The sequence below is a fragment of the Gopherus flavomarginatus genome, chromosome 8, assembly GCF_025201925.1.
Source record: "Gopherus flavomarginatus isolate rGopFla2 chromosome 8, rGopFla2.mat.asm, whole genome shotgun sequence".
Taxonomy (NCBI): Eukaryota; Metazoa; Chordata; order Testudines; family Testudinidae; genus Gopherus; species Gopherus flavomarginatus.
Window position 1 is genome coordinate 72,276,455 of NC_066624.1, and position 14,703 is coordinate 72,291,157.

Below are 14,703 nucleotides of genomic sequence, written 5' to 3' on the forward strand. Positions count from 1 at the left end.
TGAACTCTCTACACTAGGGGTGCTTCCCTTGTCCCTCTCCTCCCCTCCATAGGCTTTATTACAAAGTGGCAGTTGCCTCAGTTGACACACCACTCTTGCTGCTCTTCTGATTGGGGGCTGCTGCACAGAATTTTTTGGTTTGAGGAGGGAGACTTTTTTTCAAATACAGCTTCTTCACAATTTTGAGCCACTCACTGCATTGCTCCTTTGTATCTGATGTCATTTCTACATCACACTGAGGAGATGCATGTGATACAGGCATGGAAAAAACAGGACAGGGAAAATAGTCCAGCAGCAGACAAACCTGCATTAACAATTGACATTCCCACTCTGTTGGTAGTTTCCCTCATTCAGAAGAAAGGCTCCTGGCCAGGTGCAGAAGACCTTTTAATTGTCACTGCTATTGGAGGTTGGTTTCTAATTTCATGCTAACATCTGTCACTAGACTTAGCCCAAAGAATCTATCAAGAGACATTTTTATAAAGAATTGTCTCAGCAACCACCTTGTTAGAGCCAACAAACTCTGCCAATGAGAAACATCCAATGGAAGGAAACTAAAAAAAGTTTCTGTGCTTCAGTGGCATCTGGTCAAGCAATACATAGAAATTGTTTACTTTACAGATAATAAAAGAAGTTCAATTTATTCTTGTTCTATTTCATATAAGAGATAAAGGATTTTTTTCTTTCTTTAGTATTACAAGAGGTAAAAATAACTTTAGCCAAAATTTCTACAAGCAACCTGTTGTTTTTTTGTTGAATGCATTAGCTTTCTACGCAAAGGCAGATTGTATGCTAGATTAATTATATTTTATTTACTTCCATTCTTCATTCCTGACCCCTTTTTCCACCTTTTTTCACTCAACTCCTAGGATACTGTTCTCAAGGTAGAATTATAAATCTGGACACCTACACAATATTCTGTGAGGAATTCACTTTATTTTCCTTACCTTACATTACAGCACACATATGTAATACATAGATATGGTTGAATGACAATTCCTTATAAAACACTCAATTGACATGACTGTTATTTCATTTTGTGTGCCACTGCACAAAAAGCCAAGTCAACACTCTTCAAACTCTACTGTGGCCTTTCAGAGTCCTAACCACAAGTTCTGGCATACAAACAAGTTCACAGATTAGCAAACAATGGTGCCTGGTAAAGTATCAGTCTTTGCAACAGAACATCAGAGCTGCCCATTCTCAAACCCTGCCTCCTTTCGTGCAGCAGAAACACCAGTCCCACTAGCTCAGGCCCTTAGAAAGCTACAGAGGCGAGGACAAGGTGTGTTCCATTGCAAATGATCTCTTTTTGAACATAGAGAAACTTTACTGACAATACAGTGAACTGTTCATATTGCAAATGAACTCTCCATCCCCTACCTACTCTAGTAGATCTGAAAGATTTTCAAAGTGGATACAAACCTGTACATGTAGCTTCTTAGGATGAGGGCTCTGATCCTGCGTCTTGTGTGCGGGCAGACCCTTGCTCCTGCACTGAGTCCCATGGAGTCCAGTTCAGTCTCACCTAGCCGAACTGGCTCTGCAGTACAAGTACGTGTAAGGAAAAAAAAAGTGTCAGTCTTTAATTTGGTCACTACAGTAAGCAGCTGGAGGACTCTGAATACACACAGAGTAAGAAGGAGCTGTTTTGCAGAGTAGACTCAAACTTTAAAGGTGCATCAGGCCACATATTCTTCTACAATCTGATGAGAAGGGCTGGGCTTATACATGCTTCATCGGGTTTGGCTGTACTTCTGACTGGGTATAATATCTTCCCCTCTAAGGTTCCGGTCCTGCAACTGGATACAGACTGACTCTTGAACCTGCACAGAACCCCACTGACTATGTTATCTTCCTTCTTTACAATAATTTATGATATAAATGAATATTGTTTTGTATGCGTTTACTTAGTACTGTACAAATAAAAGAAAAATCACAACCAATTTTCTTGTCTATGCTTAGCAAAGTGCACATGGCTAAAATGTTCACTGTATTCCTGTCCCTAAGCCTCAAATGGCATCTTACTCAAGTATCATTTTGGAAATTAATTTTTGTAAAAAGAAAGGGGTTTGTGAGTCTCTGCCAAATCAGCTAGGAAGTAAAATAGAAAGATGACAAAACCCAACATTTTTAATGATGTGTCGAAAGAAAATGATGTTATGTGGTTCTCCAGTTGCACCCAGCTGTTAAACAGCGATACTTCTAATTCTTCAATCTGTACACAGTATCCCCAAACTAAAAGCTGTCTAACAGCCTGTGGATTTGTGGGTTTTTGTTAATTGTGTCTGAACTAAGATCATCTAATTATAAAATAGATATTCTTCAGAAGAAATCAGACTTATAAAAAACAGTATGAAAAGAACCTAATGATTTATTGGAGTGACAATATTAAGTACAATTGCACAAAGCACACGGAGCCATTTAAATCAATGTCCCTAAATGTGGAGTAATATTCCCTGTGAGTAAGGATGACAGAGTCTAGTCCATACTGTTTTACATGTTCCTTCACTTGTTTTAATTTCAACTTTTTCAAGCAAAACAATGACAGAATCTGATAATCATATTACCTTAGATTTATATAGCATCACACTCTAAAGAACAACAAACCTCTCTTCAAAGATAATTTAGTATTTTTAAGATGAGACAGATGTTAAGGGGGAGATTTTCAAAGGCCCAAAGGGAAGGTAGATACCTAGCTCTCATTGAAAGTCATTTGTGTTTTTGACAATCTCTCTCTACATGACCTGACCAAGGTCATACAAGGCCAAATTGTGATACCCTTATACTGAGCAGTACCTTACATCCTAAGTGATCTCAATCAAAGTCACTGGGTCTACTTGTGCAGTAAGGCACTGCTCAGAGTGAGTAAGGGATCACGTTACACAGTGAGTAAGTGGTAAAGAACAAGCAGACCTCATGAATACTGAGTCCCAGTCAGTAAAAATATTGTCTGTAGGTGCATAATAAAATCCTGGAACTTCAAACTATACTGTTTACCTAAAATAAAGCTGTGTCTTCATTCATGTCTAATACCCTAGGACAATAGACAGTAAATAGATTTCTATATTCAAAATCTAGACTAAGGCTTATATGTTACCAGACCAAAGAGAAAATGTATTTACTGTATCTCTTCCTATATAGTTTGCAATTTTGTATGTAAAAGTACAGGGATGTAGCTAAACTTTTATAATGCTCTCTAGAATGTAGGCCTAGATGGCAGGGAGTTAGGTGCCTAAATATCTTTCAGGATTAGGGTCATAACTCTTTGATTCAATAAAATGAGAGAAAGTGTGGTCAAGAGGAGGAAAGCCTAGTATCTCAGGGCCAAGGCACTTGGTGCAGACATTTGGCTCCACTGGCACTGTTACCTACGCTCTTTGGTGCATTAGACAGCAGCTTCAGGAAGCCAAATATTTTCACTTATATTTATATACCTTCCAATGACACACCCCACCTTCTCCACTGACATACCTGCTATGCTAGAGCTTCTTAGGAGATCTGTTGAAGGCAGCCATATGGCTGTCTTACCCAGTGCCTACATTAGAGGAACACTTCCCAAGCCAGCTATGACACTCTGGCCCTTTTATTTTTTCCTATATAACCTATAAACGTGGTTGGTGATCAAAGTTTGGTTGTTCAGGGCAGGAAAATGTGGTGGTAGAAAGGGAGGTAGTTGAGGCTGAGAAGGGCAATAGGTGAGTGGAATACAGATGGGGTTTTGAATGAATGAATTGCTTATTTCCTTGCCTTTTATACTTTGCATTAATAGCTTATGTAGTCTAGGAACCTTAATTCAAAGGTAACAAAGTGTGTGTTGAGAAACACGCATACATATGTACTCACACATACACCCTTTGGACTCTGTTGATATTTGTTTCTTAAAAAATAATTTCCTAATATTTTGATCCCTGAAGAGGACTCATCAGAAGCTGACAGACAGGATCCCTCCCTCATCAACTGTAAAATTAATCAAAACACAGTTCCTTATTCAAAGAGACACTCAAATTTAAATTATATCTTTTGTGAGATTACTTTTCCTAATGCTTTGTTGCAGTCTAAATTTGATAACCACCTGGTTTAGGAACCTTCAACTTTACACTGTTTTAAGCCTGCAGTTCCATATCTGGATCTCTGCCACTTCATTTCCACATTCATCAAAGCTTTGTGTGGGGGAACAAGATACACCATCTCCTCCAACTCTTCAGTCCAGTAAAAAGCAGATGGCTAATTAAGTAGACTGTCACTTTTTAAACTTTTATTTTTTATCTTCTGAAGCATTAGGCCCTGATCCTGTGCAGGGATCAACCCCATGGAGCTCACTGCAGTACTGAAGCCTTCATTTTCTTTTTAATCTATGCAAAGGCGGCTCTAGACATTTCGCCGCCCCAAGCATGGCGGCATGCCACGGGGGGCGCTCTGCCGGTCGCCGGTCCCGCAGCTTCGGTGGACCTCTCGCAGGCGCAGGACCAGCGGACCCTCCACAGGCATGCCGCCCCAAGCACGCGCTTGGCGTGCTGGGGCCTGGAGCCGCCGCTGAATCTATGTACAATAGAGGATAATCTCTTTCCCACGAGGCATCAGATAGATCTATTCACTTACCTACATGGAACATATTTAACCCCTGATAGAATGCATACAGTAAAAACGATTTGCTATTCTAACTCTGAGAGAAAGGGTATCATCCTGCCTCCTGTCCGCATGGTGAACACTGAAGTCAATGGGAATTCTGGATACAAAGAGGTTGCAGGTTGGTGCCTATAGACTGCAATACATTTTGTACTGTAACAGGTGTATTTGGGTTTGTTACGGAGATTGCCAAGTTCAGGTACCTCATCTAACATAATAGCAATCACTGCCATTTATGACTAAGTATGTTAATAAGCAACTTAATTGGCCACCTTCCCTAGACTTCAAGACTAGGAGTTTCAAATGTGCCTAACTGCCATTGGAGTTGGTGTCAAATTCCTTTAGGCCCCTTTGAAAAATCCCAGACTAAATACTGTTTTGTGCCACTTCCTGAAGTCTTTTCACACGTCAGTGCAATCTTTATTTAGTTGCAGATCTGATTGACATTACAATGACTACACTGAAAAGATGTATCTTCACTGTCCCATTCAGTTCGGGAATTTAGCAGTCAGGTTACTCTTCTCTGAATGCTTCAATACCCCTTTGCTTTCTGAGTTGAGAGTTTTTGCATATCACTGCTGCATTCCAATGAGTAAGGTCACAGTACAAGAGATTCAAAACTATGAAAAAAACACCCAATTTATTTTTTATGAAAAACATGGTTTGTAGAATAAATTCATTTTATAAATCTGCTATTCTATAGTTCTGTTTATTTTAGCTCCAGTGGTCTCCACTAAACAGTCAACTTTTACCAAAAGTGGTAACACCAAGTGGCTTCTGCAATACTGTACTTAGGTCCTGCTCAGCAAGATACTTAAGCATATTTACAATTTTAAGCATGTGTGTATCTCACTGACTTTCAGAGGACTATACATGCGCGTAAAGTTCCATATGTTCTTAATCATCTTGCTAAATCAGAGCCTTACTGATTTGATCCTACTCCCCTTGAAGGCAATGGCAAAACTAAAGTTGACTGCAATGAGCACATGCAGCCCCTAAATTTTTACTTTAGTTATGGGGACAGATATCACTGAGCGGTGGTTGCTGCCTTTTTTGAGAGAGAGAGAGCTATTCTTGTATCTATAAAATATTCTGGGTCTCATCATCACTTCCTTAAATACCTTTAGAACCAAATCTTTCAACAATTCAACCAAGGTCTATGACGATTTTGCAGGCAAGGAGATTGCAGATCTGGTACCAGATTTTTGTTTTATATGTGCTTTAAGTATCACTCTTTATGTAGATAAGTGGGTGCTTAGCACAGCCCATTTCCCCCTGAGTTAGTAGAATTTCTGTTAAGTTATTTGGGAGTAATTTAGATAACAAAAAGGTAGAATGGAATTCCATAAGCTGCATTGCATTATAAATGCCATCAAGACAGGCTGAAAATTACTGATCCTGCTTCAGTTGGAATTTGTACAAGTAATGTTATCTAAAGAATAAACATATGATGGCAAACTGAGCAGTACAGAATGAAAGCTAGGAAAGCTGAAGCTGGAGGCAAAGTAACTAAAAATTATCATATGTTCAGCCATATATCTGAATGTCTATCTAGATACCTTATGAGCAAACTACAGTCCTCTGATTTTCCTATGACAAATCACAATAAAGTATCTATAAAATGTTACCACTCAATTTTAGCTGCACAATGACATATGATGAAGAGTGCATCAGTCTTTCATGTTACAAAATGCCACATGTGCACAAGCAGATATATGTTTTATGAATCAAAGAGGTACTGTAGAAGTATATTTATTATTGTAGCATAGCTATTTATAAGCTGATTCATACCAAATTTCTCCACAGTATGTTGTTTAGATTAGCAGAAGTATGAGCAACTGTGATGTTGGCAGGGAAATCAGGCAGTGAATTTCTGTGTATCCAAACTATCCCTGGTTAATTCAAAATATCTGCTTTTATTTAGTACTACATTTGCTCAAAGCATGAACAGTATAGGTATTGAATGGTAACAGTATTTCATACAGTATCCATTGCATGTGTGTTGGACAGCACATCATAAAGTGTTTGTGATGGGACTAACCTAACACAGAACAATATGATGTAATATGCAGTATAGTAACTGTAATGAAAGGCTATCAGAAAGACAATATGCTGTGTAACGTCTTCCTCAGCAAACTAAAAGAGGATGGGAGGCCTTGTGGTTAATGTATAAGCCTGGGAGACAGGAAATCTGGGATTTATTCCTGGCTCTGTCTTGGATTTCCTGTACACCTTTGGGAAAGTCTCTTTGGGGTACATTTCAGTCAGGTTGCCTGCCATTGGATGGGGGCGAGGATGGTAATCTGTGCTCACATTTTGGCACCCGCACCTCATTGTGGGCTGAGATATTCGCACTTCCACAGATGCCTACCTGATCTGCACAAGGTGCAAACATTGTGAATGCATCTTTTGGGCCCATAATCTCTGAAGTTAGCAGAACAAGTCTCACCAGATATGGCTCTTGGGTGATTATGAGCAGCCAAGTAAAACATTTTGAGCAATGGAAAAATGAGCAATGAAAAAAAGGTTAGAAACAATTTTGATTTAGGATTTTAATTGGCCTTGTAAAAAGAAGCATTTATTAAACTTCTGAAGTTAAAAAAATGCTAGTCCCTTTAATACTAGAACTAACTCCTCAATTTCAAAATAACTGTTCAATCTTTTACATTTAGGTGATGGAGACTGGAATCTTATTCCAGCTTTAAGCAATTCTCTTGGTTTCAGCTCAGTGGGATTTTGGATCTGGGAGATCTCCCTCTGCTCTAAAGCACTTATAAAGAGGGACATGTGAACTGGAATATCTAGGCACAACCTCTGGCTCCTTCTTTCTGGTCTAAAGCATTTCCATAACTGAAGAATCACATCTTTTGTTTAATAAATAATTTTTAATATATTTATAGACTGGGATCAGGTTTCCAGAAGACCTTGGCTCCCATTTAGGCACTTCAGTGAAGTGTCTAGTTTCTCAAAAGTACTGATCACCACCCAACAGCTCCTGTTGATCTCACTGGGAGCTGCTGGGTATGGATGAGTACTTCTGAAAATATGGATATTTATTTAGGTGACTAAACGGGAGCTGTTAAGTGCTGAGCTCTTTTGAAAATCTGAACCATAAATGACTGCTCTAAGTAATGGCAACTGGTCCCAGCAGCAGAGTTCTCCAGAATGTCCATAAAAATATGTTCTGCACTCCCAGTCTTGTCATTTTCCATCTGGCTCCTGGCCCTAACCCTAGAATGTCCCCTGCGCCAGGATTTGCAAAGGGACTGCACATAGTGCCTGTACTGGAGAGATCTTCCCCAAATGGCTAGGGTGGCATACAGGTGCCACAGCAAAGGCAACAGTTTCTGGGTGACATTATCTATTGAAGTGAGCTGGGAAACATACAGAAGGCTAGAGTTTATGCCATACAGGTCAATATCCCATGGAATTTATAGTAAATATTTTGCATGAATTTTTTTTTTTTTTAGAAATGGACTTTAGCAATAATGTTTTTGTTGAGTGATAATAGGGATAGTTTATCTCACTGCTGTAAGTCAAAAGAAACTATTGCCTACTATGGAGGAGATTTGTAGCAGATTTGTACAGCAGAGCACAATTCAAAACAGTTGCACTGAGAGGGAGGCATGTAACTCAGCGGACATGTACAGTTCACACTGCTGGGTTTCTTGTGGGTTTGGGATGGAAATAGATCCAGAATAGTGTTAATCTATGTAGGGGAGAGAAGCATGGTGGTAAGTAGGTGTATCCCAGACAAATTCCAACTTGGGTATTTACATTCTGCCTATCTAAACTCCCTCCTGCAACTCCCATTGAATGTGGTGGTCCCAACAATCATGTAGTTTTGCACTGGACTACTAGACACTTTCTGCAGTTTTACCACGAGTGACATTATTTCTGTGTACTCTCAATACTGCATAAGCTACTTTGACATCTTTCTAGATAAAATAAAATGTAAGATACTGTTATAACATTGATACTACAATGACCAGAAGACTCAGCTTGGGTCAGCCTGCTACTTTCTAACAAAAATAGAAAGCGAAAATGAAAAGCATATTGATATAATTTCCCCACTACAGATACATCAACTGTAGGCAAAAGAAATCCTTCATACTAAGACATCATCAGCTTAATTTGACAACAATAAGCCCTGACATGTAGCAGCAGGCACATGTGCTGGTGGACGACCCAGCCTCTCAACTGTTTTTTTCCACTGCAGCCTGACCATAAAAAGATACTCAGTGTTTGTCTCCAGCAATTCTGCAGGACTTTCTTCAATAATGAAACATAAGGAAATTCCTCACAATCAAAGCTAACTTATGGGAAAATAAAATGCACAAGAACATGACAGCCCAGCAGAAGACTAATCACTTGTCTGCCCCAAAGGCTGTTCAACAGCTAACAGCCAACCTAAGACAGGGTGCTGCTGACCCATCTTTACTAAAGACATGTGATCTAAAGTGTGACATCTAGATTTGGAAGTTGACAAGGTCAAACCACCTGGAATAGGGTGCACACTGGCATAAAACAAACCTTTTTTAATTTTCTGAATGCTTTTAAACTCCCATGACTATTAACAAAAGACCATAGCCTCATTTTGATAAGCATCTGTGTTGTATCTGAAAGGTATCATGTTCAAATCCTATCAAGGATGAAGCACTATTGACTTTTTCCATCAATTACAAATTAATTCTGATCACTTTTTAGGTGACTAAAAGAAGCAATGAGAGCTGATGAAAGAACCTTTCATGTTAAAAAAAACAAGTTGGAAAATTAATTATTCGATTATGCCATGATGTGGGGCCAGAGACTTGGGTACATTACAGATGCTTTGTGTCACATTTCAGCTGCAATAGCAAAGAAAATAGCTCAAAGAGGTTGACCCCACTCATCTTCTCTGCAGCCGGTATAGCACAGAAGGCAAGGCACAGTTACCAAAAAGTGGGCTTATTCAGGGTGCAATTCCACACCACAGTGATCTTGAGCTAGGTGTTTGTCCCCTTATTCGGAGCTATTGTCATACAAATCACATTTGTAAATCTGCACCCACATGCCATCTTTGCATTGCACATTTTGTGAAGCGCTTCAGCTACAGAGACAGACCAGATCCAGAAAAGTATTTAGAATCATAACTTCCACTGAAATCAATGTTTGCAGTATTGTTGTAGCTGTATTGGTCCCAGGATACGACAGGTAAGGTGGGTGTGAGGTAATATCTTTTATTGGACCAATTTCTGTTACTTCAGCAATTGAACCATTAAAAGATATTCCCTCATCCATCTTGTCTCTCTATTGAAATAGATGGATGTTAGGAGCCTAAATATCTTTGTGGGTCTGGTCCAAATTGTCAAATTCACCACTTGCTTATGCAGGGGAAATATCTTTGTCTTGGCCCAGAGTTGGAGTTTCTACTTAATAACTAGCACTACTGTAGAGTGACATACAGTAACTTACTTTATTTAATGTGCCCTTTCCAGCTCCTTTTATCATGTGGTATATGGCATAAGCCCTTTTTTATTATTCTGCAGTTCACCTTTGACACTAGTTTTGCTGTTATAAAGGGTATGAACAAGATCCACAGCAGGTGTAAATCAGTCTGTCCCTCAACTTCAGTGAAACTATGCCAGTTTACACAAGCTGAAGATCTAGCTCTGTTTTTGTATTTAGAAAAGTGCAAACGATCTATCGTTTATTCTGAAAAGAGATGACAATTTTCCCATTCTTTCTAATTACTGAACTTTGACATCCCTAGATGATTCCTTCAACATCAGGGTTTGTTTATAATGCAGTCACTGTTACATTGGTTTAGTTTATTATTCATCCATTTGAATTTTGTGTTCCAAGGATGTTTCACTGAACATTCACTGTAAGACCTTCAACTATGACCACCCACATCCTGAAATTCTCTCACATAATCTGAGGTCTTTCCTTTTGTTGGGACAGAGTAAATAAGTAATAAATTCAAAATCTTTTACAAAAACAGACCACATACATTTTTTTCCAGCCACGTGTATTAATCCTACAGAATAACTTATGGTATTCTGAAAATTTGTGGGCTTTTTTGTACTGTGTATTTTTTATATATATATGGACCTATTGTTGAGAACTTTAGTTCAATCCACATAGAGGAAATCCAGCTACCACAGCTCAGGATGTCCTGTTGCTATGAAGGATGTTGGCCACTGATTGGCCAGTCTGTCATTGGAAATATAGCTATTTATGAGAGACATTTTTGTCATTTTACCACTACTAAAGAACAGCAATTTCTAAAAATTCATTTTGTGAGAGGCTCTCTTTTAATAAACTAAGAATTATTGAAGGAGACTGGGGGAAATACAAACCCTGAGGGTCTCAGTAGGAGAGCACCTTGTCCTGATTTTGACATTGTGTAGGGGGAAAATAAAACAAAAACAATTAGCTCTGTAAATAGCAAAGGGATGTCTTCAAGTCACCAGCAGTGATCCCAGAAGCCAACTGCTGTTCCCAGGGGATCTCTATGGACTGGGTTGCCTTCCAATCCAGATCCTAGCCCAGTCCTGTGCGTTCCTAGGAGCAGAATTCCTGTAGAGTGGGTGGGTTGGAGTTCTTACCTCTCCAGCCTGGCCAGGCTGAGGGAAAGCAGCTGTGCTTCTGACTAATCTACTCAGTCAGAACAGATGGACCTCATTAGCCCGATAACCCATCAAGGAACAAAAACGGCTGGTCTCCTGTCAGATGGGAGAAACAGAAGGTCCTTTGGGGAGAGGCTCCTGATGAACAGTTGGCTTGTGAAGGCAATGTGGACACAGCTTGGGGTTTAAGGTCTCCTTAAAACCTCTCTTTTGCTTGTATTAAAAGGTTGGTTGCTACAGAAAGGATGAATACAGTTCAGTAATTAATCTGGACATTGTTTGTTAAATGACTCAAAATGAAGTCAAATAAATACAACTCCTAAAAAGGAAGGATTCTCTTTCATGAGCAAATACTGCGGGGACTGTCTCTTCAGTGCTGCTGTCTCAGGCCTTCTACAGATATTCAATATTAACTTGAGTTGATTTAGATCTTTACTAATCTTCCTGTAGGAGGGCGGTCTATTGCACAGAGGTCTTTTACTAACCATGTTCTTGGAAAGAACAGCCCAGTTCCTCAGGTTTAGCCTTGTCTTGCCTGCAGACATCAAGGCCGGCTCTATAGTTTTCGCCACTCCAAGCAGCGCACCAAATTGCCGCCATGGACAGCGGGGGCAGTCCCTGTGCCCTTAGAAATTCCAAATAAAAAAAAGTGTTGACCACCTCTATAGGCTTGTCAGAATCAACCAAACTACTTCTGAAAAGCTTTCATCAAAAGGTTTGTAAGTCCTAATTAAAATGAATAAAACAACATGTAGAAGAAGTGACACACACATGGCAGGGTGGGAAGATCCATAAGCAAGATGGAGACATACAAAAGTAAAATATAGATGGGGAAAGGGTTCCGGTGGCAGTAGAAGGGTGTATGTGAGTGAGAGAGAGGTCCCCCAATGCACTAAACCTACCTAATTAGGGCCTGATTCTGGATCCAGCCCTTGAGCAACATTTATGCACTCTGTATACAAATGAAGTGATTCTGAATACTTTGCTTTCTGTTTTAAGCTATCCAAAATAAAATACTAATTAAATAGGAGTAATTACACTCAGTCCTATACAACAGATTTCACCACAGAATGTTTTTTTCCAAACAACTTTTGTTTAAAATATTAACATTTCCCCCCTCTCTTCAAAGACTTGCATTGTGTTAAAGGTCATTTGAGGGGAGATGGGAGGTTGGCATACTGGCCACATTATTTCTTCCTGTTCTACAGTAAGGAACATTCTGATGATATCAGGAACTGAAAATTCCCCTTTTCTGTAGATTTGTCAGCTTGATAGGATTACAGTAGATGAAAGGAAAGCAAATGATGTACTCACTAGTCTAACAAAGAAATGTTCCCCATTAATCACACTGCAGGAAAATCGTGTCTGCAATGCATTCGTACTTTTCAGGACAGAAACTGAAAATTTCAGTGTTTTAATTGTTTTCATAATAAAGACACAATATTACAAATATTTTTAGAGGATGAAGATTCTTTCATGTATGAAAGTTCTGCTACTGTAGTTTTTGTGAGACAAAGTCGGACAGTGCCATCTAGCGTTCCTTTGGTGATAAAGGGTATTGTATTTGTGTTGAGGATTTAGCTTTAAGATTGTAGCAACAGATGTTCCAAATTACTTGGGTAGCAATGCATGCTGACCAGATTTGAATTTTCAGGTATATAGCGCTACCAGTTACTACAATCCCAGCTATTAACAATAAGACCACGTACTATCAGGAACTGGTATTCTCATTTGAGAAACGTGAGAGAAAATACCAGGTTTTATTCTTTAGAAGAGTAACTGAATGTGAACTAAGCATCATTTAACTATAATCCTGCCAACAGCACAACTGGTATAAGATGAACAAGACAGCTGTATCTGCAGCACACAGTGCAGTATATGTGATTAAGTATTCTGAAAGAAGTCAGTATTTAGAAGATGGTTGCATAAGCGTGTAGTGAAAAATATCAGACAACTTATTCGAAAGTTGCCTGGCTTTCTGGCCATTGCTAATCTCTACACTTTCAGTTGCAAGTGATCCATTCTTATTCATAGCAAAGAAGTGCACAACACAAGTATATATGGCTGGTTTAGGGCCCAATCCTGCAAACCCTTACAGTGCTCAGTATAGTTCAGATGGTCACAGAATATGGAGAACTTGAGTCCCGTGAAATTAAGGCTATAGGAATGCAATAAGAAAGAGGCAATAAGTTGTTGTGTGGATTGTTTGCCTTCCAATAAAAATCTATGGAAGCTACACGGGGATTTGCAGGGGGAAGCGGGAGCCCGGCATGTGGCATCCTCTCACCAGCAGCTGGGGCTCCCCCATTAAGCAGGCCCATCGAACCCTCATCCTGACAAGTCCCACCCCCCTTTACATGGACCCCTCTGACGAGACCCATCTACACCCCTCTGATCCCCAACCAGCTGCACCTGGACCCCCACCCCACAAGCCCCACTCCCCCAACACCCAGACCCCCCCACTAAGCCACACACAACCAACCAGACACCCCTGCTCAGCCTCATCTCCCCACACCCAGACCCCCCACCCCCACTGAGCCCTAACCACTTACACCTGGATCTTGCAGAGTCCCATTGTCCCTGCAGCCAAAACCCCTCAATGAGCCTCTGTGCATCCAGATCTCCCCCTGAGCTGCCCACACCCAGACTGCCCCACACAGAAACCTCATACCCCACACCTGGATCCCCCCACATTAAGCCCCTTTACACTTGGGTCCTGCTGGGCTGAGCCTACCCACCCACACCTGGTGCACTGGGCACAGATGGTGTCATAAACAGATAGTTAAGGGTTAACGTCTCTTTTACCTGTAAAGGGTTAACAAACAGTGACCTGCAACACCTGACCAGAGGACCAATCAGAAAACAAGATACTTTCAAATCTCGGTGGAGGGAAACCTTTGTTTGTGTTTTTTGGGTTTTGCTTTGTTCTCTCTGGGCTCTGAGAGTGACCACACGTACCTACAGGCTCTCTAATCTTCTATTCCAATGTTGTAAGTATAAAGGTAGAAAGGTGGTATAGTCTTTTTATTTGTTTTCCTTTATGTGCAAATGTGTATTTGGCTGGAAGTATTTTAAATTGTATTTCTATTGGAGGAGGCTATTTCTCCAATTTCTTAAGCTGACAGACCCTGTAACTTTTTACCATCTAAATTGCAGATAGACCTTTTACTTTTTTCTTTCTTTTTATTAAAAGTTTTGCTTTTAAGACCTGTCTGATTTTTTTTCCCCTGTTGAGGTTCAAGGGAATTGAGTTTGTATTTAACAGGGAAGGAGAAGGGAGGGGAAGGGTGGAATCCCTTTGTTTTAGATTCATGGAGTGTGAATCTGTCTCTCTCTCCAGGAGACCTAATTTCTCGGTGTTGTGATTCAAGGGGTTTGGATCACAGTAATCTTCCAGGGTAATCCAGGGAGGGGAAGGCTGACAAAAGCAATGGTGAGGAAAGGGGTTTACTTTCCTTGTGTT

General features: G+C 40.0%; 1 long non-coding RNA gene across 3 annotated transcripts in view; it reads right to left on the reverse strand.

The window, feature by feature from the left end:
• The window catches only part of LOC127056397 (uncharacterized), a 92,391-nt gene that overhangs the window by 54,980 nt on the left and 22,708 nt on the right, over nt 1–14,703 (reverse strand). The window contains exon 3 of one of the 3 annotated variants that reach the window (XR_007775796.1): nt 1,390–1,543. The exons of the other annotated variants lie outside the window; for them this stretch is intronic. This is a non-coding gene — a long non-coding RNA (uncharacterized LOC127056397). Of the gene's footprint in view, nt 1–1,389; nt 1,544–14,703 lie in introns of those variants that run through there. 3 annotated transcript variants of the gene reach the window in all.